Source organism: Talpa occidentalis, unplaced genomic scaffold (assembly GCF_014898055.3).
Source record: "Talpa occidentalis isolate TD23 unplaced genomic scaffold, MPIMG_talOcc4v2.1 talOcc4.4, whole genome shotgun sequence".
Lineage (NCBI taxonomy): Eukaryota > Metazoa > Chordata > Mammalia > Eulipotyphla > Talpidae > Talpa > Talpa occidentalis.
In genome coordinates this window covers 94,937,520-94,963,239 of record NW_023604295.1, presented here as the reverse complement: position 1 = coordinate 94,963,239, position 25,720 = coordinate 94,937,520, and the positions used below count along the sequence as shown (strand labels likewise).

Here is a 25,720-nt window from a genome sequence, read left to right as displayed (position 1 = left end):
GGGCCAGGCGGGTGTCACCTCCCAGGCATCCCGGGACCCGCAGCCCCTGTCACACCCAGCCTGCCCGGGCGATGGGGAGAAGCAGCGAAGGGGTGAAGACCCGAGTGGTACCCAGGTGGGGGCCCCTGCGCACCGGCTCCACGGGCCATTCAGGCCACGTGGGGGTTCTAGGTTTGCTTGGACAACTGTCTTTTCTCTAAGTTGCCTTTAAATAAAAAGTATTAACGCTTGCTGGTTGCTGGAAACCCTAGGGTTCCTTTTTTATTTCTGGCCCCAGACACCCAGATCTAAGGCAAGAAAAGGAAAAGTAGAAGTTGAGTTCGATATTTTAACTCCTGCCCCTATTTTCTTACTTTAATATCTCTCCCCACCTCTCCCCTCCACCCCCGTTTGTCTCTGACACTCCCTCCCCACCCCCCATTCTTTTCTGTGCTTACCGGGATATGAGACTAGGGATATAATTTCTGTGACTTCATTTGTTTTTGTTTTTTTAGCACATGTGCAGTTTTATCATTTTGGTGAAAGTGGCAAATTTAACAAACAAGATTGAGGTTAAGATAGTTTTTCCTTAAGAAAAAATAAAGACCTGCTCACTTGCATCAACACTATGTGTTGGTTCTCACAAATGCATTTTCAGTCAAGCAATTTGTGAGTGTATTGCCATTAGCTATGTGAAAAAAATGAAGACAGAATGTGAATCATCAGATGTCAACAACCCATGTTGTGCTCCGAAAATGGTGTGGTTTGCTGGCGTCTCTGTTCTTACAAAACCTTTCCAAAAATTTCTTTCTGTAGTGCTGAGGAGTTAAAATTTACAGAGAATTTTTTTTATAACAAGAACAATTTCAAGTTTATGGAATGAAAATTTTCTTTTTTTAATTACAGAAAAAATAACTTAAGGCCTTTATTTTGTTAAGTTTTCCCATAAATCACAGATTAATAAAAGAAAAACAAGAGCAGAGTAGATCTGTTGAGATTTTCAACAATCACACCACCAGAGAGGAATATAGCGGAACTTGAATGCCTCATTTGTGGGGTTCTTTCCAAACTGCTTTCACCTTTCTAAGCACAAACAAACAAACAAACAAAACCCTTAGTACTTATCAAGACTTCTTTTCTAATAATGAGCTTACAATGTTAAGAAAACAAATACTCCTGGCAAGGAAATAAGTAAAAACCAGCTACAGTGAATAATCTTTCAATAGTGGGGGAACCCGTGAGACAAATCATTAGAACTGGAATTTCCTGGGGGTTAGATATCTTACTATTTTTTAAAAAGTGAAATTAAAAAATAAAAAAAAAAGCATCAAGAATAACAACTTTTCAAAAATTCCCTAAAGGCACCACACCCTGTATGACATTAAAAAAAAAAGGATTAAAGAATTTGGCAATGCCCTGAGACCTACACCCTCAACCCAATAAAAGTTGCTTTAAAAGAGCAAAGAGGAAAATAAATGATTGTTTATTTTGCACACATTGCAAAAATATGATATCCAATAGCTTTAGATGATATTTTATTAAACAGTCACAGTTTTAAATTATAAAGTGAAAATATTGCTCAATTCACATCCGGTAATAATTTGAAGTTTTCATTGCCAGCATTCTTAGAACTAAGTTAAGTTTCAAAATTTGAAATTAAAAAGCAAAGTTTTAAACATGCCCAATGGCCACAATAACCAACAATATTTTTTTCTCTAAAATTATAGACCTATGACTGTGTTCACATCCTCACTTAAGACTGAGGCTTCAACACTAGTGGTTCTGTTGTTGTTGAGACACATAGAAAGACATTGATATTACCATGTGATTTTAAAAAGTAACTAAAACCCATATTATTTGCTCTTAGAAACACATATTTGACTTGGAACTACAGTTCTGCCCAAAATTATAAACCTTAAATGTCCTGAGAAACTTAATGTGTTAAAGTTGAAATAGACCCAAGTGGACTCTGAAGGTGTGTAAAGGTCCATTTCTGTGAGATCATTGTCTGGACATAAGCAATGCAGAATTAATTTAATGGGAAGGAAGCGGCAGAACTCCAGGCAGTAAGAAAGAAGAGAGGCAGGAAGGACAAAAGTCCTGTAGGTGAACTCTCGAAAGAAAAGCTTATGGTAGATAAAAGTGATATTTACTATCCAAAGTATGTATTACCCAGTCAGCTGTCTGGGAGACACAGAAAATAGAAATCATGGGATATGAAACTATTCACAATGAAATGACCACTTACGAAATCAAACGTTACTTATTGCATGTCAGCATCTTTGTTGGTTAGTATCTGGTCAGTTTCATCAACATTATAAACATGTAAAAATGCATGTATGTTGAATCATGTTCAATCCATAGTGCAGTACTTACCTTGGTCCAGCATTTCATGAGATGGGTGCAAGTAATGTTGAAAAAGTGGGGGAATGAGGGATTTTTTTTTGACAAATTGTTAGGGGGAAAGGATGTCCTGAGCAAACTCCATACAGGCTTTGTGGACTCCACCCCTACTCCATCAAGACACTGGGAACTACAAATCCCATGATCACCAAAGGGAAGGTTGTGGGGACCTGAGGGTGGAGTTAAACAACTAGGTTCTCTGTTTGAGTATTTAACTTGCCATGTGGCCAGGGATGATCCTCTTGGCCACGTGGCGTGCTCAGTTTCTTGTCAGCTTGGGGGGGTCTTTGGGATTCCAGGTCAGTGGAAAGGGTAGGACGCATTTATGAACTTATCTCTCTCTTTTCTCCCTGAGTTACTCATTTCCTGTTTCCCCTTCCCATGTAAATAAACCTTTTCTCAACCTTTTGTGTGTGTCCGCAGTTTAGCATTAATAAGTTCCCTTCAAGCGTGCGGGTCAGGCAACCCATTTTATATCAGGGTTGCTCTGTAACAGCTTGGCGCCCACGTGGTTTCCAAGTTACACCTATGGTTGACCAGCCCAAAGTAACTTTCCTTGCGTTGGTCTCTGTAAGCGCGCTAAGTCTGGGGTTGCTCTGTAACAAAATGAAGACCAGATTAGTCACTCCTGTAAAAAATGGAAGGAAAGCAAATAAGAAGGTTGCTGACCAAGTCTCTTCAAAATGGAGTTATTATTTTTTTTAAAGATTTATTTATACAGTCAAGAACTGGGGTACAGTCCAGCGATGGGTGTGTGTGGTTGTGTGTGTGAAGATTCACCAGAGACAGAGTGGGGAATGGAAGAGGAGGAATGACTGAAACACACTGCTGAGGGGAGCAGCGGGCGAGACAGGAGAGGTCCGCTGTGCCATGTGGGTCACCTCCCTGGCTGGCTGGGAATCAAACTCATGCTACAGTGGCTGGTGGTATCTTGAGAGCGCTGTCTTTAACTCTTGCACTACCAGGGAGGCCCCAAAATGGAATTATTATTTAATACCACAATATTAAAGAGCTGTCTATGAGAAAAAAATATGAAGAAACTCTCTAGTACTTTCTTAAAAGTAATCTTCTGTATTATAATGCAGTGAAAGTCAAAAGTGAAGGAAAGGATATTTATATTTTGCTAGAATGGATTTTTGTTGGGAAAGTTATGCTTATAAATCCAAATTTGGTTCAATTTTTGCTCATTATGAGAAGTAGCAATAGTTGCAAAAAAAATGAAATTTTATTAAGCATAAAATAAATTTAATCCCTAAATTTTGTTTCATTTTTTGAAAATAAAAAAAATCAGTATATGTGATAAAAATATGGAGCATATTTTAAAAGTTTTTTTAAGACTTATTTTTATTTATTTATAGGCCAGAGGTATGGGGGGCATGAAACGATTCACCAGAGACAGAGTGGGAAGCAGAACAGGCAGATTTACTGAAACACGCCTGAGGGGAGCAGCAGGCAAGACAGGAGAGATCTGCTGTGCCATGTGGGGAGCTCCCTGGCCTGGAATAAACTCATGCTGCAGTAGCTGGTAATAGCTTGATAACACTGAGACTTAACCCCTGTGCCACAAGGGAGGCCCAATATATTAAAAGTTTTAAATGGCCTTTCCCAATGCAATTAATCTCATATATGAGCCATCTCCAAGATCTTGAAAGGTGCCTGAACAACAACCTAGGGTAATGCAACAGACTGAGGGGGAGAGACTGGGAGAGGACATGAGGGAGCATTAGCCTCTGTCCTTGGATCCTTCCAATGTTTTGTTTTCAAGGAATGGGCCACATCTGGAACTCAGGTGCGGTCTATGCTCCCTTGAACATGACACTGCTCCAGCTGCATCACAATAGGTCTCAAGATTTATAAGTGTCAGAAATGTATGAAAGGATTGAAAAGTATCTGGAAAGAGATTAATGCAGAAGTTCTTTTATGCAGCCCAAGTTAGTGACAGTACAATGTCTTGGTCATTTCCATATGTCCATAGTTTTGCAGATAAAACTGAAATTTCCTTCCAGATCTTTTTTCTCTGGAAAAATATAATAGAGTTATGATATGACACATTGGTGATGGAAATGCCTTTTATTTTTATTTTTGTTTTTTTTAAAGATTTATTTTATTTATACAAGAGCCGGGGTACAGGCCAGATGCGTGGGAGGGTGAGAGGATTCACCAGAGACAGAGAGGGGAACAGAACAGGCAGACTGACTGAAATACACTGCCAAGGGGAGCAGAGGGCAAGACAGGAGAGGTCTGCTTGCCATGTGGGTTGCTCTGAGGCTGGCCGGGATTGAACCAGCACTGCAGAGGCTGTGGACAGCTTCACAGCACTGCACTCAACTACCTGCGACACCAGGGAGGGCCTGGAAATGCCTTTTTTAGATATTGTCAACATTTAGGGACTTCTCGTAATCTTTGAATTCTTATGCATAAATCCATCAATAGATACTATATGAACAAGGATTTTTAGAATTAAAAGTTCATTATTTTTGGTGTTTGTAAACATATATTAGGAAGTAGAACTCTCCCAATACACACACACACACACACACACACACACTTCCTCTCAAGAACAAGATTTTGGTCAAACCCTTGCTTCAGATATGGCCCAGAGACAAACCTGTTGCCTTTGCTGCCACCAAAGCTAAGCACCGTGCTGGTGCACCGTTGCTGCCCTGGGAGAGCAGTAAGCCACTCGGGCATTTCTAATCTGAAAACTCAACCTGCAACAAAGACCAAACACCTCTGCTGCCATCCACAGCATGAAACCTCATCACAGACTATCTACCCTCACGTAGATCTTTTTTGAATCCAAGTGGTAAGCAGGTACATATGATTGCTAGTGCTATGTCACATGCCTGAGTTTCAACTGTAAGGGGAGGGGGGCTCGGAATTCAACCCTTTGTGGGGATAAGTATACTGTAGAAATATTCCCAAATATGAAAAGGTTATTTAGAAACAATGTGCATGCACAGTATTATTGATATCTATGACAGATCTCTTAGCCTGCCTCCTTGCATTCCCTTGCGACAGAAAACAGACCCAAGGGGATCTCTGTATGAAGTTGCCAAGCAATTCAATCTGTGTTGAATGAAACCAGTTCCCCTTACCTGCCCACACTGAACAAAGAAATCTGTTACTTTTTCATCATCATCATCCCTAACTTTTACTGAGCCCTTAGTATACACCAGGAACTATGATATTTGCTTTACCACAATGTTGCATTTAGTTCTCTCAAGCATCCTGAGGTGAGAATGAGTGTCACCATTTTATAGGTGAAGGTTCTGAGATGTATAGAGATGAACCACTAATCCAATCTTGCAACATGTAAATGAAATGCTGAGATCTGAATCTACCTTCACTATAAAGTTCAATTTTTTTTTAATTTAAATTTTTTTTCTTACATCTTTGTTTATTTTTGTACAATATCTGGTTTCCCTTCAGGTGTAGTTCCTGTAGTCTTCCACCACTATAGCCCCCGAGATCATCACCACAGTCCCTTGTGCTCTTCCCTCTCCTGTTTTGACCCCTTCCCCTTCCCTCCCCTGCTGTGTACCTCAGATCTATGGTTAGTTTCAAGTTTTGTCTTTTTCCTGACCCTTTCTTTGGTTTCCTTATATTTCACCTATAAGTGAAACCATTCTTTATTTCTTTATCTTCCTGGCTAATTTCACTTCACATGATCCCTTCCAGCTCCATCCATGTAGTTGCAAGTGACATGAGTTTATCTTTTTTGATCACTGAGTATGTCATTGTATAATATACCATATCTTCTTGATCCAGTCATCTGTTTTGGAGCAGTTAGGTTGTTTCCATATCTTAGCTATTGTAAATAGTGCTCAGTAAATATAGAGGTGTAGATTTCCTTTCAAATTAGTGTTTTTTTTTTGTTTTTGGGTAGATTTCTAGAAATGGAATCACTGACTCACATGGTAAATCCATTTTTCATGTTTTGAGGAATCTCCACATAGCTTTCCATAATGGTTGACCAGTTTGCAATCCCATCTAAAGCTCAAATTTTGCATGCCAATCCATCATAGCCCCTGTTAGGACCCATGAATGCCCTGTGCACATGAAGATGGAGGGTGTAGTATAGGCAGGTAAAATGTTATTTACTCAGGGTCACCAATTCCATTCATTGGTCTAGCTGGGCTATGTCACCACAGAATGTGCGATGAGAGAGCTCTCCCAGGACTTTTCTACTACAGATACTAGGGGGATGTTTCTTTCCTCCTCTTTTTCCTCCTGGAAGAGGTTTGTAAGCAAATGTTTTCTTGGGAAATGGAGGAGCAAGGCTAAGGTGAATGCTTTAGGACAATAGACCACCCAACTTCCAAATGAAGATGAATCTCAAAATTTTTGAAAAAAGACTGTTTAACACCTAGGATTCTACCACATGTTATGGAGATTGAAGTGTCAGAAAAGATATCAGCACCAGTGTTATTTAAAAAATTAAATTGATCCTAAAAAAATTCTCAATATATGGATCATTGATGATTAGAGGAGTATAACTAGCACCACCAAGTCAAATAAAAACACCTCAAAATTGTTATTTTATTGATGTTTGCCTATAGGAAGGAATAGTATCAACTATAGGTAAGAATATCTTTTTATTTACTAGATGCAGTCCCCATATTTAAATAACCTGTCTAATAAATAGATTGACCCAGTTAGGCAATTGGGTAATTTTTGTCTACTCATCTTGCTATCATCATGACTCAATATTACTCAAAAATCATGAGTCACGACATGCTGGCGATTATATGCAAGGAAGACAATGAATTAGGGCCTCTTGGAGAAATGCTGGGACCCCAAAGATGAGAGTAATACCACCAAAGACTAACTACTAAGTAGGATCCAGAAGTCTGTGTGTTGGTCTAGATCCCTCAGATCCAGGATCCAGGAGATCTGCGTGCTGGTCTCAGATGACCCTCAGTTTCCTATGTGCTTGTCATCGATTCTCAAAGCTTGGGGCAAGAGTCTGGTGTCCATACCTGCTAACACAAAGGAATGAAAACTGAAGTGCTCTCTTAAGCTGTGTGGGTTTCCATCTTTGGTAACCATCTCTTCTTTCTGTGTTTTCAGTAAACGTTTCTCTGAATATAAAGGAAATAGTTGCTCATTTATGAAATCTAGAGAATGTTAAAAAGGACAAAGAAGTCACAGTTGACTTTGCCACCCACAGGCAACTTAGTACCACGTTAGTTCCCCTTCCTGTCCAACGTGTCTATTCGATGACAGTTATAGCTAGGTGTTTGAAGGGTTTGTTTTAATTCTTAGTCTTTCTTTGCTTTTGGAAACGCCACCAATAAAGAAAATGAGTTATAATGATTTTACAATGTTAACATGACTATAAAAACACTGACTGGGAATGACTTCATGGGATTTACTGTGGGAAAAGTTCCCACAGAACTGAACAGTCAAAGTGTGTGACTTCACCAAGGACCAGACCACAGAGTTCAAGAAGGCCCTCCCACTGTTGGACCTGACAGGGCATGGCAGGATCCTGTACCACCAGTACAGGGGAGGGATGAGGATGAGGTCCCCAGGCCAGAACCCCACCAGCACTGAGCCACTCAAGGTTCTGGGGAATCTCAAGAGTGATGAGATGACCTTGTTGAACCAGGGCGCTTATGAGGACTATACTGAAGGCCTTTAGGTGTTCAACAAGGAAGGGGACAGCACTGTGCTGAGTGGTGAAATCCCCCATATTCTCTTTGTACTGGCTGAGAAGATGACAGAGGAAATAGAGAAGTTAGTGGCAGAGTACGAAGATGGCAATGGGTGTGTGAACTTTGGAGCATTCATCCGTATGGTGCTGAATGGTCAAGGATATGCCCAGAGACCCCCACCCCCACACTGTGAGACTGGGTGGGTCACCCTGAAGCCTTCCTAGATTCTTGTCCCAGCATCTTTTCCAGCTTGTCTCTCTGGGATAATGTTTGCTACCAATGTTCACCAAATAAGCTTTCTTTCTGTACCCTAAAAAAAAGAAAAAGACTTCCTGAAAGGAACTATAGTAGATCTTTTTCTATATTAACTCCATTTACAAGTGACTTTCTGTTTATTCCATGTTATTCTAAACTGTTCTTTGGAGAAACCATAGAGCTGACAAATCTTCAATCCAAATATTCCTTGTTTTGCTCCTCAGGGAAAAGATTCACATTTATTGATCATTAAATGTCTGGAATAAAAGATTTGTATTTCCAATTTAAGCCTGGTTTATTATGTGTTGCAAGATTGCTTAAGGATTGCTGCTTTTGAAAAGTAAATTAACTACCTAAAAGGCGTCCAAATAAATATTATATGCAAAAGCATTAGAACAATGAGAATGAGTCATTAAGAGCTGCTTTAGAGTAGAGTGTATACCTTTAGGAATTTTGCAGTTTTTAAAAATATTTCTTTAAGAATTTAAAATCAAAGAATTAAATAATTAGAATTTAAAGAATTAAAATAAAAAATGAAGTCTTTCTCCATGTGAAGAATTATACATAGTTATATTAAAATATCAATATTTTATATGTATAATTATGACTGAACACAATTCTAAATCCATGATATTAATAAAACTAATTTAAATTATGTGCCTTAAGTCCTTTGCTCTCAGAATTCTAAAAACTATTTACAGTTCTAAAAATGGCAAAAAATTCCAACAAAAACTTCACGTTTCCTAAAAAAACACTTACTACACATTATTTTTCACTAATTGCAAAAGAAGATATATGTGAAAAAATCACTTCTATTAAATTCTAAATGAAGAAATTATAATTGAAGTCAAAATGTGTGAATATCAACATACATTTATTATGGGTATTAAATGGTTATTAATTTTAAAAATTACCATGAGACTTTCTCCTGTTTGATAGAATTTAATAGGATGACAGATCTTGATGAAGTCCAGAAACTTTTTTCAGAGACACTACAAATGAAGCTTTTTTTGCTGAAGGACATTTGCCAGATGCTAATGACAGGCGTCTCAGCCGCTATGCAGGACTAATTGCACAAATGGAAAGTGTAGCAACAGAAGCACCTTCTCTGTGTCTGGAGCTGGCAGTTGTCTCTGTTTTATCAACTGGTATTGTCTCCACTGGCACCATCTAAAGGCGATTTTTGTTTCATTTTACTTCTACCTTTTGGTATCTCTAGGTATTATTTCTATATTGAGAATTCTAGGGGAACCAATAGGCATAGGATAGGTATGTGTAAAGATGTGCATTCTATATGATTTTCTGCATATTATCGTTTCTGCATGTGTAGATATGGATGCAGATATGAGCGTGAGTATATATTTGTGTGGAAGCAAGTGTCTTCCACAGACAGTGCTGGAGAAAAAAATGAACAAATTTTCACTCTTTGAAGTTCCATTTTCTAACTTGTAAACTCACCATCTTTTGTTTACATACCTTGCCTTCTAATATTGCAACTTTTTTTTTATTTTTCATTAATTTATTCTCTTCTTGCCATTATATTAGCAGATTTATTACTATAGATTTTTTTTTCTTCTTTTTTTTAATATTAAATTTTATTTTTATATTCCCCCATACAATTGCAAACGCCCCATTCTGACCCCAATCCTTCCTCTCCCGCCCCCCACCCCCCAAAAAGTGTCTCTGGTTCATAGTTTTTTGTTGATTTTGATTTTCACTTTCTTATATTCATTTTCCTGGTCCCTTATTTAAGTTTTCTAGATTCCTGCTATGAGTGAGACCATCCGGTATTTTTCTTTTTCTTTTTGGCTTATTTCGCTGAGCATGATCCCTTCCAGTGCCATCCATGTTGCTGCAAATTGCATGTGTTTATCTTTTTTGAATGCTGAGTAATATTCCATGGTATATATGTACCACATCTTCTTGATCCAGTCATCTATTTTTGGGCATTTGGGTTGTTTCCAAAGCTTAGCTATTGTAAACAGTGCTGCTATAAACATAGGGGTGCAGGTGCTCTTTGGAATTGATGTTTCTGTGTCCTTTGGGTAAATACCTAGGAGTGGAATTGCTGGATCATATGGAAGCTCTATGTTTAGTAGGTCCAGAAATCTCCACACAGCTCTCCATAGTGGTTGGACCAGTTTGCACTCCCACCAACAGTGCAGAAGAGTTCCTTTTTCTCCACATCCTCGCCAACATTTGTTGTTATTGCAACTTTTTTTTTAATTCGCTAAAACATGACTAGATTTTTTCAGTCCAGTTTATCAAAAAATCTATCCTCCCTTCTTACCTCTCTTTCTCTCCTTTTCCCTTCCTCCCTCCCTCCCTTCCTTTCCTACTTCCACAGGCTGTCAAGAGTCTGCTTTATGCCTCGTTTTACATTTGGTCCTGGAGATAAAGTGCTGGATTGAATAGACCTAGTTTGTATCCTCACAAGATTACCTTTAGAAATATTTCTTCAAATAATTAATCCATTTACTTTGTATTGTGCTGGTTTGGGTCCTCTGAGAAGCAAATACCAATCTGGAATTGTATGCACAAGTGATTTATTGGGGGAAATGCCTGTGGTGGGTAAAGGGAACAGGAAGCGTTGAGTGTTTGTCTCAGTACAAGTATCCAACATCTGTGAAAGGAAACAGAAAGAGAAGGGATTGGATTGAAGGAATTTCAGACCTTAATGCAGCCTTGAAGGAAATCTTGGTGAGGACAATGAGGTGCTATAGCAAAGATGGCCTGTTAGAGGACAATGGTAGGAAGGGCTGGCTCTAGCATTCCAGCCTTCCTTATACATTGACAGGGAGCAAATTGGGTAGAGGTGGCTTTGGTAGGTATCCTGCAACAGATCCTGAAGGTTTGGCTACTAAAGACTGCCAGCTAATGACAGTCCTTACAGCAGGTCCTCTCTGGAAGGGAGAGCTCTATAGTGTACTGCAATGGCTGCCATAGGGTGGAGTTTAGGATTTACCCTCAGAAGTAACTTTATATTCAAGTTCTACGTATTGATGGGAGTAGAATGGGTGTGGGAGAAATATTTGACTGTTGTCTCCATGTAAAGACTGCAGATATCAAAAATTGAACTTTGCATCAACTGTATACTTACCAGGTTTTTTTTTTAAAGATTTATTATTTACACAAGAGCTGGGGTACAGGCCGGAAGCATGGGAGGGTGAGAGGATTCACCAGAGACAGAGTGGGGAACAGAACAGGCAGACTGACTGAAATACACTGCTAAGGGGAGCAGTGGGCGAGACAGGAGACGTCTGCCGAGCTATGTGGGTAGTTCCCTGGCCGGCCCGAAGTAGAACCTGCTTCACAGCGCTGCACTCAACCCGCTGCGCCACAAGGGAGGCCCCTGTGTGCTTCCCAGTTTTAACATAGCTCATTACGTTGGGTGAGCAAAGCACTGGAAGTCCCACTACATTGGAAGGATATGTGTGCCTGTCTGTAATGGTATACTTCTAAAGATACCTATGCCTCTAAATACTTTTGTACTTTTTTCCCACAACAGAAACTTACCAGCATCCAGGTATAGAATTAGATATACAGCGGGCATTTTGTAGCACCTGCTTCTAGATTGCCCTTGTTATGGTCTTTCCTGGGCCTACAGAATGACAAACATCTTTAGAATGCATTTCCCTTTCTCTTAAAGCAAAATAAAACCAAAGACATACCACCTTACCCTGCCACCACCACTGCCACCACCAACAAAATAACTGTAGCACAGGCAAATAAAGACCAAGCAAAGAAAATGAGTTAAGAAAATTGAAAAACCATGTGATTGTTCTAGAATAATCATGACCTAATTTCCCCACCTTGCTTTTTCATCAAAGATAGTTCAAAAGCATTGGCAGCCCAAAGTATTTTAACCAGTAACATATTAGACAAATAACTCTTCCACATCAAAATTACTACCATCAAGAAAATTTTGAAATACCAAAACCGCTAGTCAACTGAACACTTTCAGGCAAAAATTCCCAAACAATTAATCAGTAAGGTGGGGTATTTCAGATGAAGACTTGGTGGTTGGGCTTTTTTTTTTTCACCTCTGTCAAACACACCAGAGAAACTGGAGAAACTTCCTTCTTGGATCCCAAAAAAGGAAATATGAGAACACTAGACACAATGGGTAACTAAGAAGATGATCAGGAGAGCTTTTCATTTTTTTCTTAAGGTTGGCTCTCTACTTATCCAAAATACTAGTTCCATTATGTTAATTAATTTTGAAACATAATGTGACTAATGTTGTTCTAAGAAACAGTAAATTAGTGCACTTAGTATAATTTAGCTAATTATCTAGATTTGTGCTGTCTAATGCAGAAGCCACAAGTTACATGTCACTATTTAAATTTAATTTATAGTAATTAAAATGAAATTAAGCTTAAAATTTTAGTTCCTCATTTGTACTAGTCACATTTGCAGTGATCAATAGTGACAGCTCTTGGACAGTGTTGAGCTAGATGACTGATAAGATTTTAAACTAGATTGGCTTGGTAACCTGGATGCACAAACAACTTTTCACATGCAAATGGTTAAATCAACAGTGCATTTGACTTTAGGGAATGCTTCTAACCCCTCTTTGCTATGAGAGCTCTCCCTCCTTTCCTCCTCCTTCTTTGTTTATTCTGTTCTTTCCAGGAAAATCAAGTTAGTCTTCTAAACATCCTCAACAGGTTGAGCCTGCCCCTCCCAATTCTGACATTTAAAACCCAAAGGAAAAGACAGACCTTAGATGTGTTAGAATTTCAAAATAGCAATCAGCTGCGGACTTGCACCCTTTCTCTTCCATATGAATTTTCTGCTTAGGTTAAATTCAAGTTTTTAAAATTAAACAAAATCATTTGGAGTGGAGACGGGCAAGTGTGGACCAGTGTCTCTGTAGGGAGGAGAGATACAGACCATGGAGAGGGGTAGGAGAGACTGAGAAACAGTGAGTCAGAAACTGGCCTATACACCATGAGACATGCCTGCCCTTCCCCAATGGGTCCTTGGCTCCCGGGGCCTCTGCTTGGCCTGGAGAGTGCACACCTCTCAGTGATAGCATAGCCATCATAGCCCTCACAGAAGGGCACCCTAGCAGCAGATGAATGGTTTTAGCAGTGATAAAAACCCTCAACAAACTGGGCATACATGGAACCTAATTCAACATAATAAAGGCCACATATGACAAACCCACAGCTAACATACTCAGTGATGAAAGATTGCATTTTTTCTCTCTGAGATCTGGTAAAAGACAAGGTTGTCCACTATCACCATTATTATTCAACATAGTATTGGAAGTCCTAGGTAGAACAATTAGGTAAGAGAAAGATATTAAGTAATTCAAATTGGGAAAGAAAAATAAAACTATCACTATTTGTAGTACCAATATAAATATGCATAGAAAACTCTAAAGAGTCCACTAAAAAACTAATTGAAACAATAAATTGGTAAAATAGCAGGTTACAAAATCAATTTATAAAAATCAGTTGTATTCTTATATGTAAGAAAAGAAAGAAATCAAAAACAAACCCATTTACTATTGCACCAAAAAGAAATACCTACATAGGCGTAAACATAAAGATGGTGAAGTACCTGTGCAATAAAAACTATAAGACATTGTTCAAAGAAGTAGAAACACACACACACACAAAATGGGAATATATTCCCTGCTCATGAATTGTAAGAATTAACATTACTAAAATGGCCGTCTTACCCAAAACAATATATAGATTCATGCAATCCCTATCAAGTTCAAGTTTCAATTCTTTTTTTTTTTTTTAAAGATTTATTTATTTATTTATTTATACAAGCACTGGGTATAGTCAGAAGCGCGGGAGGGTGAGAGAATTCACCAGAGCCAGAGCGGGGAGCAGAGCAGGCAGAAGGACCGAAGTACACTGCTGAGGGGAGCAGCGGGCGGCAGGAGAGGTCTGCGCGCCATGTGGGACCCTCCTCCTGTGGCCGGGGAGCAGCCAGGGATCAAACCGGCGCTGCAGAGGCTGCGGGCAGCTTCGCAACCCAGTGCTCAACAGCTGCACCACTGGGGAGGCCCTCCAGTTTCAATTCTGACCAAAAAAGAGGAAGAGTTGTGGTATCACATTATCTGACTTTAAACTATACTATAAATTATAGTAATCAAAACAGTACAGTATTGAAATAAAAACATACACAGAAACTAATGGAATAAAATTGAGAGTTGAGAAATAAACCCACATATATATGGAAAATTAATCAATGAGAAATGAGTGTACACTGGAGAATAGACAGTCTTTTAAAAAATAGTATAGTATAGGGGCCTCCCTGGTGGCGCAGCGGTTGAGCGCTGGGCTGCGAAGCTGCCCACAGCCTCTGCCGTGCTGGTTCGATTCCCAGCTGCTCCCCGGCCACCGGAGGAGGGTCCCACATGGTGCGCAGACCTCTCCTGCCGCCCGCTGCTCCCCTCAGCCGTGTACTTCAGTCCTTCTGCCTGCCCTGCTCCCCGCTCTGGCTCTGGTGAACTCTCTTACCCTCCCGCGCTTCTGACTGTACCCAGTGCTTGTATAAATAAATAAATAAATCTTTTAAAAAAAAAAGTTACTAAACCCTATAATATATATTTAAAAATAATAGTATAGTATAAATTGTGCAGCCATATACAAAAGGAATGAAACTAGACTATTGTTTACACCATACACAAAAGTTTATGCAAAATGGATTAAAGACTTGTATGCAAGACCTGAAACCATAAAATTCATAGAAGAAAATATAGTTCAACACTCTGTAATTGCTTCAGTGATGACTTTGTGGTTTCATCACCAAAAGAGGAAAAAGAGAAAATGTAAACAAATGGGACGACATCACACTAAAATTTTTCTGTACAGAGAATAAAACTATTATTAAGACAAAGGCTATAAAAGGGGGTGGGGAAGAATGGAGGGCAATGTGTAGAGGGAACCCAATGGCCTATGATGGAGGATGATGGGTGCCTTGGTGGTGGACTGACTGGTGACATACATCTGAAGAAGTATTTTACCTCAAAATAAAAATTAATATTAAATTTAATTTTATAAATTTATAAAAATTAAATTAAACAAATCCTATTATATTACCACTGTATTTTGTTTACCCAAGTAAAGATAAAGAAATTTCGAATTATAAAAACAATGAAAAATATATTTGGAAATTAAGAAAAACAGCTTAAATATATTTTCAAAGGAGATTTTAAAAAATCAATGTCTTCTTTTTTTCTTTAAACCTGTGTACAGAGGTTTTATTTTCCAAGAAAATTTCATTAATAATATATTTATCAATTTTGATTTTTTGGGGAGTGTGATAATTTTATTTACTTATGTGTTTATTTAATTGATATAACACTGGTTTATAACATTGTATATTTAGAGGTATAGGATCACACTCTTCAGGTTTTATCACACCATACCCACCAACTAGACACCAGAGTCTTCTACCATATTCCATGTGCAATTTGCTCTTTCCTGATTTGCTCTTTCCTTTATCTCCTCTGATAGCCTCAGTTCTACAGTCAGATTTCTAGGATTTGCTATTGGTTTGACTTTATCTGAATCTTTGTTTTTTTTTTTTTTCTATGTTCTATATATAAGTGGCAACATCTGGTATTTATCTCTTCTTTTTTTATAGCTGGGTAGTATTCTGTTGTGTATATATACCACATCTTCCTAATCCACTCTTCTATTGTTGGGCAATTACGTTGCTTCCATTCTTGCGTGATGTAAAATAGTGCTGCAATGAATATAGGGTTGCATATAGTCTGTCAAATTAGAATTTATGTATTCTTTGGGTAGATAACTAGTAGTGGAATCACTGGATTGTATGGTAGATCCATTTTAACATTTTGAGAAAACTTCATACTGTTTTTCATAGGACTGTGTCAGTCTACATTTTCTACATTCCCACCAACAGTGCATGAGGATTTTTTCCTCTGCACCTTTGCCAACATTTGTTGTTTCTGTTCTTTTTTTTTTTTTTTTTTAATATATAGGGACCATACTCACAGCTGTGAGGTAGTATCTCATTGTGATTTTGATTTGCATTTTCCTGATGATAAGTGATGAATAAGCACTTTTTTTTTTTTTTTGGTATGTCTGCTGGTCATCTGCATGTCTTCTTGGAGAAGTGTTCAGCTGTTCTGGCAATGTTTTTGTTGGGTTATTTGTTTTCTTTGTGTTGACTTGTATGAGTTCTTTGTAGATTTTTGATATCAGACCCTGGTCAGGCAGATGGTATGCAAATATTTTTTCCCATTCTATGGGATAGTTTAGTTTTAGTAATAGTGACGGTTTCTTTCATTGGGCAGAAACTTTTTAGTTTGATGTAGTCACAATTGATTATTTTTTTGTTTTTCTTGTTAAAGATGAATACAGAAAGACATCATTGAAATGCTTGTTGTGGAGAGTTTTGTCTATGTTCTCTTGTATGCATTTAATGGTTTCAGATATTATACCCAAATATGTATTTGAGTTGGTGTTCTGATTATATCACTCCATAATCCTTATCTGCAGTGTTTCCTCAGAAGTCAGATATAAGCCAAGTAGGGATATCTTTATAGGTGATCTATAAAGATCACCTGTTTTTTTCCCTTAGCCAGCTTCAATATTCTTTCTTTGTACTAAACTCTTGGAAGTATCAGTACTGTGTCTCTGGGCATAGGTCTCATTACATTTAGGTAACCAGGTGTTTTTTTAGCTTTATGGACTTGTATATTTAGCTCCTCCAGGTTTGAGAAGTTTTCCTGTATTATTATTATCTTTGAATAATTTATCTGTTTTCTCTCTCTCTTTCCCTTCTGGAATAATCATTAATCTTATATTGCCTTTCTACAAGAAATTGGTAATTCTCAAATTGTTTATTTTTTCCTTCGTATTTCTCCTTCCTTTCCCATTGGGATTCTTTGTGCATTACCATCTTTGAGGTTGCTGATTTGATCTTTCATTTGTTCTATTCTACTTCCATAGTTTTCTCCAAAATTTTTATCCCCTCTGTTGGTTTTTAAATACTGCATCTCCATTATTTTCTTATTTAAAGCTTTAATTTTGATCTTCTGCTAATTAATTTTATTCATTTGTTTTTCTGCATTGTCATAGCAGCTTTTCTGTGTTTTCTTCCAAATTTTAAATTTCTTTATTATGGCATTTTTGAACTCTGTATCTGACAGGAAAAGATCTTCCATGTCTTTGTGGTTGACTTTTGGAGATTTGTTTTCTTTCTCTGGTGAAATAGTCTCTTGAGAACTTCAGGTACCATGTGTTATGTTTTTCCATCTCTCCATTTTCTAGCTTTCTAGGTTGCCTTTGTTCAAACGTCCTAAGGGTGCAGAACTTCCACTTTTCCAGTAGATGGAGTTGTATGTCAGGTAGAAGTAATTGATAGATGCTACATCTGGAGGTGAGGGGAGGGCCTGGTGGGAGCCAGTGATTGGTCAAAGTGGTGTGCAGGGACAGCTCCTGCCTGTGCTACTGATGATAACCCTCCTGTCTGGGTTTCCATATTTCCTTCTTTACAGTCTGCAGGTCATACTTTCAGCACTGCTTCAATATATTTTCTCAAGTTCTGAAGGGAGTGGGAGGGGCAGTGCTGTTCTGAGCATTGTCTTCTTTACTGGGGGTGCTGTCCACCTAGCTCACCCCAGGATCTTCATGCATCTTCCCATGAATAGGACTGTGCGTCCACACTAAGCAACCCTCCCTTCCCTGTTCTAGCATGGAAGCATGGGTTTGAACCAGTGATTCCTGCCCTGCAGCTTCCAAGCACCTCTCTCCACCCATCTTTTGTTGTACAGAGTTGAAGAATTTCCTCAGCATATCTTCTGTCACAGTCAGTGTTGGTCTCTGATGTCCAGAAGGGGCTCTAGTTTCATCCCAAGTCACGGAATCTTCTGTGTCTAGTGCCCCTCTGGACTATTTTAGATGATCCACCTGGGAGCAAAGTGGGAACATCCTTTGCTGTCATTTTCCAAGCTTCTCTTTTCAGTCTTCCTAAGTTTTCTTTGTAAAGACATATTGTTAAAAAAATCTTTAAATGTAAAATCTTACTAGTGTTTTAGATAAATCAGAGATCTTTTATATTTAAGTTGGTCAAATATCATATATATGATTAGCAACACTAGTTTGTTGCTTAAATCATTAATAAAATCTTGCTCATCAAACTAGACACTAATTTTGAATTGAGTAATCTTCCATTTTATAAATATTATAGCACAAATGTATTTACAGATAGCTCTTGGTATAACAAAATAGAATATTTGCTATTTCTGTACAGCCAAAATGAAACAAACATTCATGTTCTAGATGGTGGAAAACCTCTTCTTGCCTTTTGACTCCAAGTTCCATCACTTCCAGAGTCTTCTCATTTTATTTTGGGTAATTCAGTAACCATTATTTCCCTTCTCTTCCTCCACCCAGTGGGTGAACTCATTCTTTCATTCATCAAATATTTACTGAGCTCCTACTATGTATCAGAAACTAAGAATGGGGATATGATGGTAAATGAGACAAAGTTCTTTCTCTTGTGGAGCATATGTTCTAGTGGTGAAGATGGGCAATAGGAAAGCAAACAAATAGAGTTGACCTTGAACAAGAAAGGTTTGAACTGCATGGGTCTATATATGCAGATTTTATTGTAAACAGATATTATAAACTTAGGGTATTGATAAAGTATTATAAATGCATTTTCTTTTCCTTGTGATTTCCTTAACAGCATTTTTTTTCTCCTGGCTTATTTTATTGCAAGAATACAGTGTGTAATACAAATAACATACAAAATATGTGTTAATAAATTGCATGTTATTGGTAAGGTTTCTAGATAAAAGCAGACTATTAGTAGTTAAGTCCTGTGGGAGTCAAAAATTACATAGATTTTTGACTGCACTGACAGCACCCATAACGCTGCATGTTGCTCAAGGATCAACTGCACATGATAAATAATGACAGTGATAAAAACTCCATAAAGAAGCAAAATAGTGTGTTGTGATAGAGGCCTGGGTGAACAGGGCATCCTCACTGTCAGTATTTAAGCTGAGAACTGAATATTAAGAAAGAGCTCCCCTCAAGAAAGGAAAAAGAACATTCAGCTGGAGAACAGCAAGCACAAAGACTCTAAGATGAGAAAGAGCTTAGGCTTCTAATATTGGAAAGAGCTTGACAGTTCCCAGCTTTGGCAAGGAGCATGTGCATCTCCTCCCTGGCCCAGGGCAATGCACTGGCTGCCTCAGTAAGGGAGGGACTTGGGTGACTAGAAAATTTTAGAAAAGGGAAGTATTAATATTATTTTAGATTTTTATAGCACCACAGTAAAAATTCTTTGATAAACATTTGTAGATTATCCCACATTTGTAGATCGTCCCCCTTTTATTTTACATTTTTATGTCTTGCCTTGCTTATGTTTGGCTTTTGGTGGAAAACAGAAATGGCATTAGGAAAGCCTAGAGCTTGACATAACATAACTTGAAGGAAGTGACGTATGGCTCTTTTTCTTTGATACGAACGTTTTCTTTCTTGCAAGACCACGCTGGCCAGCTGTCACTCTTGCTTTAGTTGAGCACCTAAACAAAACAATATATATTACAAATTTGTTACAGCCTTATCTATGTCAATATGAGGTTTAAAACAATGTACAAAAAATTAAATGTAATGTTCTTTCTATATTATTTCAATTATCATTTATTCCTTGAGTCTATCCATCCATCCACCCACTAGATGGATAGACCTAGTGGATCTAGATGGGCTTCTAAGTGGCTCTCCTTTTTCATTCATCTTCTCTGACTCCTTTAATGTTCACTTTTTTTTTCAAAGATTTATTTATTTTTGCATACAAGAGCTAGGGTACAGGCCAGAGATGTGGGGAGGGGGGTGAGAGGATTCACCAGAGACAGAGTGGGGAACAGAACAGGCAGACTGACTGAAATACACTGCTGAGGGGAGCAGCGGGTAAGACAGGAGAGGTCTGCTTTGCCATGTGGGTTTCTCTCTGGCCTGCGGGGATCGAACTTGTGCTGCAGAGGCCTCGGATTGCTTCATAGTGTGGTGCTTAACCTTGCACACCAGGGAGGCCCCTTTAATATTCACTTATCTCCCACCCCTTGGAATCTCAAGAGCCCCTTTTCCATTTTGCACAGTTTAGCACTTTAGGATGTGCTAAACCTACATTATCCATTGTGGTCTTGTAATGGTGCCAAGAATTAGACCTTGTAGATATTTTTCCCTATTTTGCTTAAACCAGTTGGTCTCAGGTTTCTCAGGTTTCTGTCACAGACAACTAAAGTGGCAGTATCCTCCAAACAATACTAGTAAATGGGTCTGATTAATTATTATGCTTTGGTGTGCTGATCTTGTGAATTTTCCTGTTTCCCAAAGGTTGCTAACCCAAAGCTCTATTATCTATCAACTAGAAGACCTAATGCAAGTTATTCAGGGGCTCACTTCTATCACATTTTCAATGGGATGATTAAAACATTACCCTTATTGGGCCTCCCCTGGTGGCACAGGCAGTATCGTGCAGCGCTGTGAAGCTGTACGCAGCCTCTGCAGCGCTGATTTGATCCTGGCTAGCCGGCGAGGGTCCCGCATGTTGCGGCAGACCTCTCCTGTCACGCCCACTGCTCCCCTCAGCAGTGTATTTTGTCAGTCTGCCTGTTCTGCTCCCCGTTCTATCTCTGGTGAATCCTCTCACTCTCCCGCAAATCTGGCCTGTCCCCCTGTTCTTATATGGATAAATAAATCTTTAAAACACACACACACGCACACACACATTACCCTTACTTACATATCCTAGTTGTAATGAGGAGTGAGGAGGAAATAAAGGTTGAGATAGAGAAACAAAATCAGCTTTCATGACTTTTATATTTCCAATTTTGTGCTCTTTGCTTTATAGATGACATATATCAGGATTTTCTTGGTTGCAAAACAACAGAAAAATACCCAAAAAGCTTTAAGCAAAAACAACATACAATGACTCTCATAATTGAAAAATCCAAAGACAAGATCTGGGCTCCAACGGTATCACCAGAACCTAACCACTTCCTCTCATCTTTGTTCTCAATTTAGTTCAGTTTCCAAATACTTCTGCTCCTTGAGATCACAGGATGCCTCCAGAAGCACCTCATTCAAGTCTGTTAGAAAGAAAATAATCACTCATTTCCTAGGATTCCCAACAAAAGTCAAGTTGAGTTTTATTGACCTTGTTTGGATCATGTGTCTGTTTCCAAACCAATTAGTGATCAAAAGAAGAGTCATCTTCTGAGTGGTGAGGCAGTTATTATCCCCATACCTTGGGCCAAGGTCCATTCAACCCCACCATAATTTTTTAAACTGAGAAAGGAAGAGTTTGTGTGATTTCCCCAAGGGAAGTTGTGCTATGGTTACCATGAGGGAGAATGGAAGCTGAGTGATAAAATAACATTTTAATTACCCAAGTAGGGGCAGGAGGCAGATGGGAGGGGAAAACATAGTCAAGAGTGTGCAAAATAGAATTCTTCTGACTTTATACCCATCTTTTTATGCAGAGACTCCAGCCCCTCAGTTTCATCCCAAATTTTTCTGGGACTTCCTGGAGACTTTAGTGAGAAACTCATGTGTACTTGTGAAACAGTTCTTTGGGGCAGTACCCAGGACATGTAACTCTATTTCCTTTGCTGTGACATCTCTGATGTTTCTATAGCTGTCAAGGTCAAGGTACCCAAAGCCCAGCACTGTTGCTACAGTCTCCAATGCCCTCCAAAGGCAGTCAAGACACGATGCATCTTGCTGAAAAACAAACACTTTTTAAAATGGTGTCTGCTCCCATTTATCCAACATGTACTCCTGTGAGGAAAGTACCCTTCTCTCCTGTTTCTACCATTCAGTCCCTCTTACTTGACACGTGGAAGTCAGATTGAGTGTGCCCAGTCAACAGGTAAGCCAGGGTCTGGGTCTGGGCATAACAGTTTGTGGTTAAGCCAAGGGAAGTCATGGAATCATGGAGCTATGGAGAGAAATTACTGGATGCAGTGCTCTGTTCAAGTTCGAGTTCAGAGATCAAGTATGGAAACAAGAGGGACAGATAGCTGAGCATTAAGGTGAAGAGATAGACCTGAGCTTGAATTGATTAATTGATGAGTAGCCCACAGCTGCTTTCCAAGATCTCCTGACCTGGGAGGCATGGTATTCAAATTAAGGATTTTGCTTATTTGGCTACAGAGATGTTAGCCAAACAGGCCTTTATTTTAATTATTTACTCTTTCTTGCAGTCTTCTAACACTCTGAACCTCCTAGGGGGCTGGGTTGGTCATCAATTTACAGGATAGACTCTACTAAGAGTCAATCCACTGAAAACCATGCATTTCCTTCAGAGGTAGCTTATTATTGCTCTTGAAAGGCCTAATGACTGAACTCTTTCTCCCTTTTCTCTCTTCTTCAGGCAAATCCAGGCCCAGGAAAGATGGTAGACTTAGAGGTGATTGCTCCAGTACTCTTTCAGGGAGTCTTCAAACACTGCACAGTAAACATAAATAATAACAACAGTATCTAATAACAATTGTCAGGTAGTGCTATCTCATCTACTATAGCAATTTTATGAGTTAATAACTATTATTATCTTTACTTTATAGATGAGGTCATTGAGGCAAATGCTACCTTGAGGTAACGTGTTTGTCTGTCTTGACCTCTGCTGTATTTTCAGGGCCCATCACAGTGCCTGACTTTTAGTTATTATTCAATAAGTTTGTTTTTAATCGATGGATGGCATCTGTCTAGGAACCTTCCAAAAGACAAGATTACAACCTTTCTCCAAAGACTGTACCAATGGTTAATCTATGCAGCAGTTAAAAGATCAGTTCCAACTTGGGAAGATTCTAAAAGTCATCCCAGTTCCCAAAGAAGATGGAGTCAGCTATGTCTCTGTTGCATCTGCCTTGTAATTCAATCTCTCCCTCTGTGCTGTTTTGCTTTCCTCATTTCTTAATAGTTATTACACATTAAACCCTTCAGTGAACCATCTGCACGCAAATATCCATCTCAGAGTTTATTTCCAGGGAACTTGACCCAAGGCTAATGGAATGTGTTATTCACTCTGTCTTGTGGCTCTTACCTCAACAGTCTCTCTATTGACTGGTTCTTTTTCTGGAGCCATTTGAGGTGACATGGTAGTTGGTTGGTCCAAAATGTGTTGTTGATGCTTCAAAAGTCTTTGCTATCCTCACTGAGACCTTGAAAGTTCAAGGAGATGCCACATCTGAGCATAGCTGCTCTCACTGAAGCTGGGACTCTTTGTTTAGCACTGAGGGCCAGAGATGGCTTTCTCACCCAGCACCTTAGTGCAGATGCCTGCTCATACTGGAATAATAGCTCAAAACACAGAGAAGCATGTTCCTTGCCTTCAAGAGCCTCTCAGGAGCTCCACCCTATCTTTTAGCCCTTCCTCTATACCCTCCAACCTAACAACACTCTTGGATCATGTCAGCTGCCAGGGCTAGCACCAATGTTCCCCCAAATAGCCAATGGCATCTGTAAAGCATCCAACCCATTCCGGGCAGGTTTATGAACGGTTCTAGCAGCCACATGCTCTTCGCCGTTGTTTGTAGTCGCCGTTCTTCTCCGTACACTCCACTCCGCCACCCTTAACACCGCACCACCACCACCCCGCACTCTGCTGCACCACCCTTATAAATCAGTCTCTTAGCTCAGGTGTACCCACCTACTCATGCCCACACCCTACTCCAGGTGCCCACCATCAGGCATGCACTCAGGACCGCAGGGTTCCGTCATCTATCCTAATGGTGGGAGGGCAGAAAAGCCTGATACCTTTTACCTTACCCTACGGTCCACCCCCTCAGGGTTTTCTGCCATACAATCTATATATATACAATTTTCTTAGCAAACATAAACACTGCAGCCATGGCCCACAAAAGCAAATGAAATACCTAACAAAATGACTAAACTCAATTTTCCTAGGGGCGGAAAGACAGAGAAGTTATTGGTACCAGCAATGGGAGATCCCTCCCATCTGGCAATATACACGCTAATTTGGCATCTGAGGACAATATTGTTGCTGGCATCAGTGGCCTTCCAGGTAGTGAGTACCACACTCACTTTGCCAGTGAAGAGGCATCAGTGGGTTCTACATGCAGCAGAAGTGGAGAGCTCATAATGGGCCACAGAGTTATTACAAATGCCCCCTTGAGGATTGCCCGCTGATCTGCCACCCCAGGGTGGGTAACACGCACGTGTGGCGGCCACTGCGCAGTTACCCATGGTATTATCTGTAAATCGGCCTCCAGGCCACGACCCCAAGGGGCTATCAGAGCCACCCACCGCATGTGGGGAGCCTTCACTGTCCAGGGCCATTCCCAGTCCACAGTCTGCCCTGGGTCCACTCCAGTTGGGGCTGGCAATAGGATGTTGCCCTGCTGTCCAAGTCCCGGTTTTAATAATATGTCTGAAGTCTTCATTTGTAATTGGATGGGAGCAGCGGCACGATGCAGCAATGCCTCCACTGGAGCCAGGCCGCCTTTCCTGCTCCTCTCTTTTAATGTCTGCAACACCTCCCATAGATGTCGGCTCCACTCGGCCAGCATCTGAGAGGGGCCAGTGGCTCTTAGTCCTTGCTTCAGCAGGCCATTATACCTCTCTATAATCCCTGCAGCTTTGGGATTATAGGGAGTGTGAAACTTCCATTCAACACCCATGTTCTTGGCCCACTGCTGCACCTGGGCTCCTGTAAAATGAGTCCCTTGATCGCTCTCCACTACCAGCAGACGTCCATATGCAGCACATAGGCGTGCCAGTGCTGCCAAAACTGCCTTTTGGTCCTCATGTGGAGCAAGGTAAACTGCCAATAACCCGGTAGCAGTGTCCACACAGGTGACCGCATATTGTTGTCCATCGGACCGAGGCAGTGGTTCAATGATGTCAATCTGCCAGCGTGTCAGGGGTACCTGCCCCCGCAATACCTGGCCTGTAGATGCAAAAGGTCTCTGGGGGTAAGTCCTGGAACATACTACACATGTTTCACATACAGTCTGAATTTCTTTTAAAGTTACAGATAGACCCCAGGCACGCACTGTGGCCCACATTGACTTCTGCCCTGCGTGGAGCAAGCGTCTGTGTAGCCATTGTGCAACATCCCGCCCTGGAGCAGTTTCAAGCCATCGAACCTGGGCTAGGGTATCTGCCTCATCGTTGCCTGGTGAGGCTAATGGGGCATGTCCTGTGACATGATAAACAGTCACCTGCTTCTGATGCCCCAGATCCCATAGATCTTTCCAAAGGGCCTGGCCCCACAATGGCCAATGCATAACTGTCCAGTCATTTAGATTCCACGTGGAAATCCACAGTGTCAGGCCCCTGTACACAGCCCAACTGTCAGTACAGATTACTAGAGGGGAAGGCTCATGGGCCTCCACCATCCATACTGCTCGCAGTTCAGCCCATTGGCTGCTCTGTCCTGTCCCGGTTTCA

General features: G+C 39.9%; 1 pseudogene; it reads left to right on the top strand.

Annotated features, from left to right (window-relative positions):
• Window positions 1-71: 71 nt before the first annotated feature.
• LOC119258200 (myosin light polypeptide 6-like) lies at window positions 72-8,266 on the top strand (annotated as a pseudogene).
• The last annotated feature ends 17,454 nt before the right edge of the window (window positions 8,267-25,720 follow it).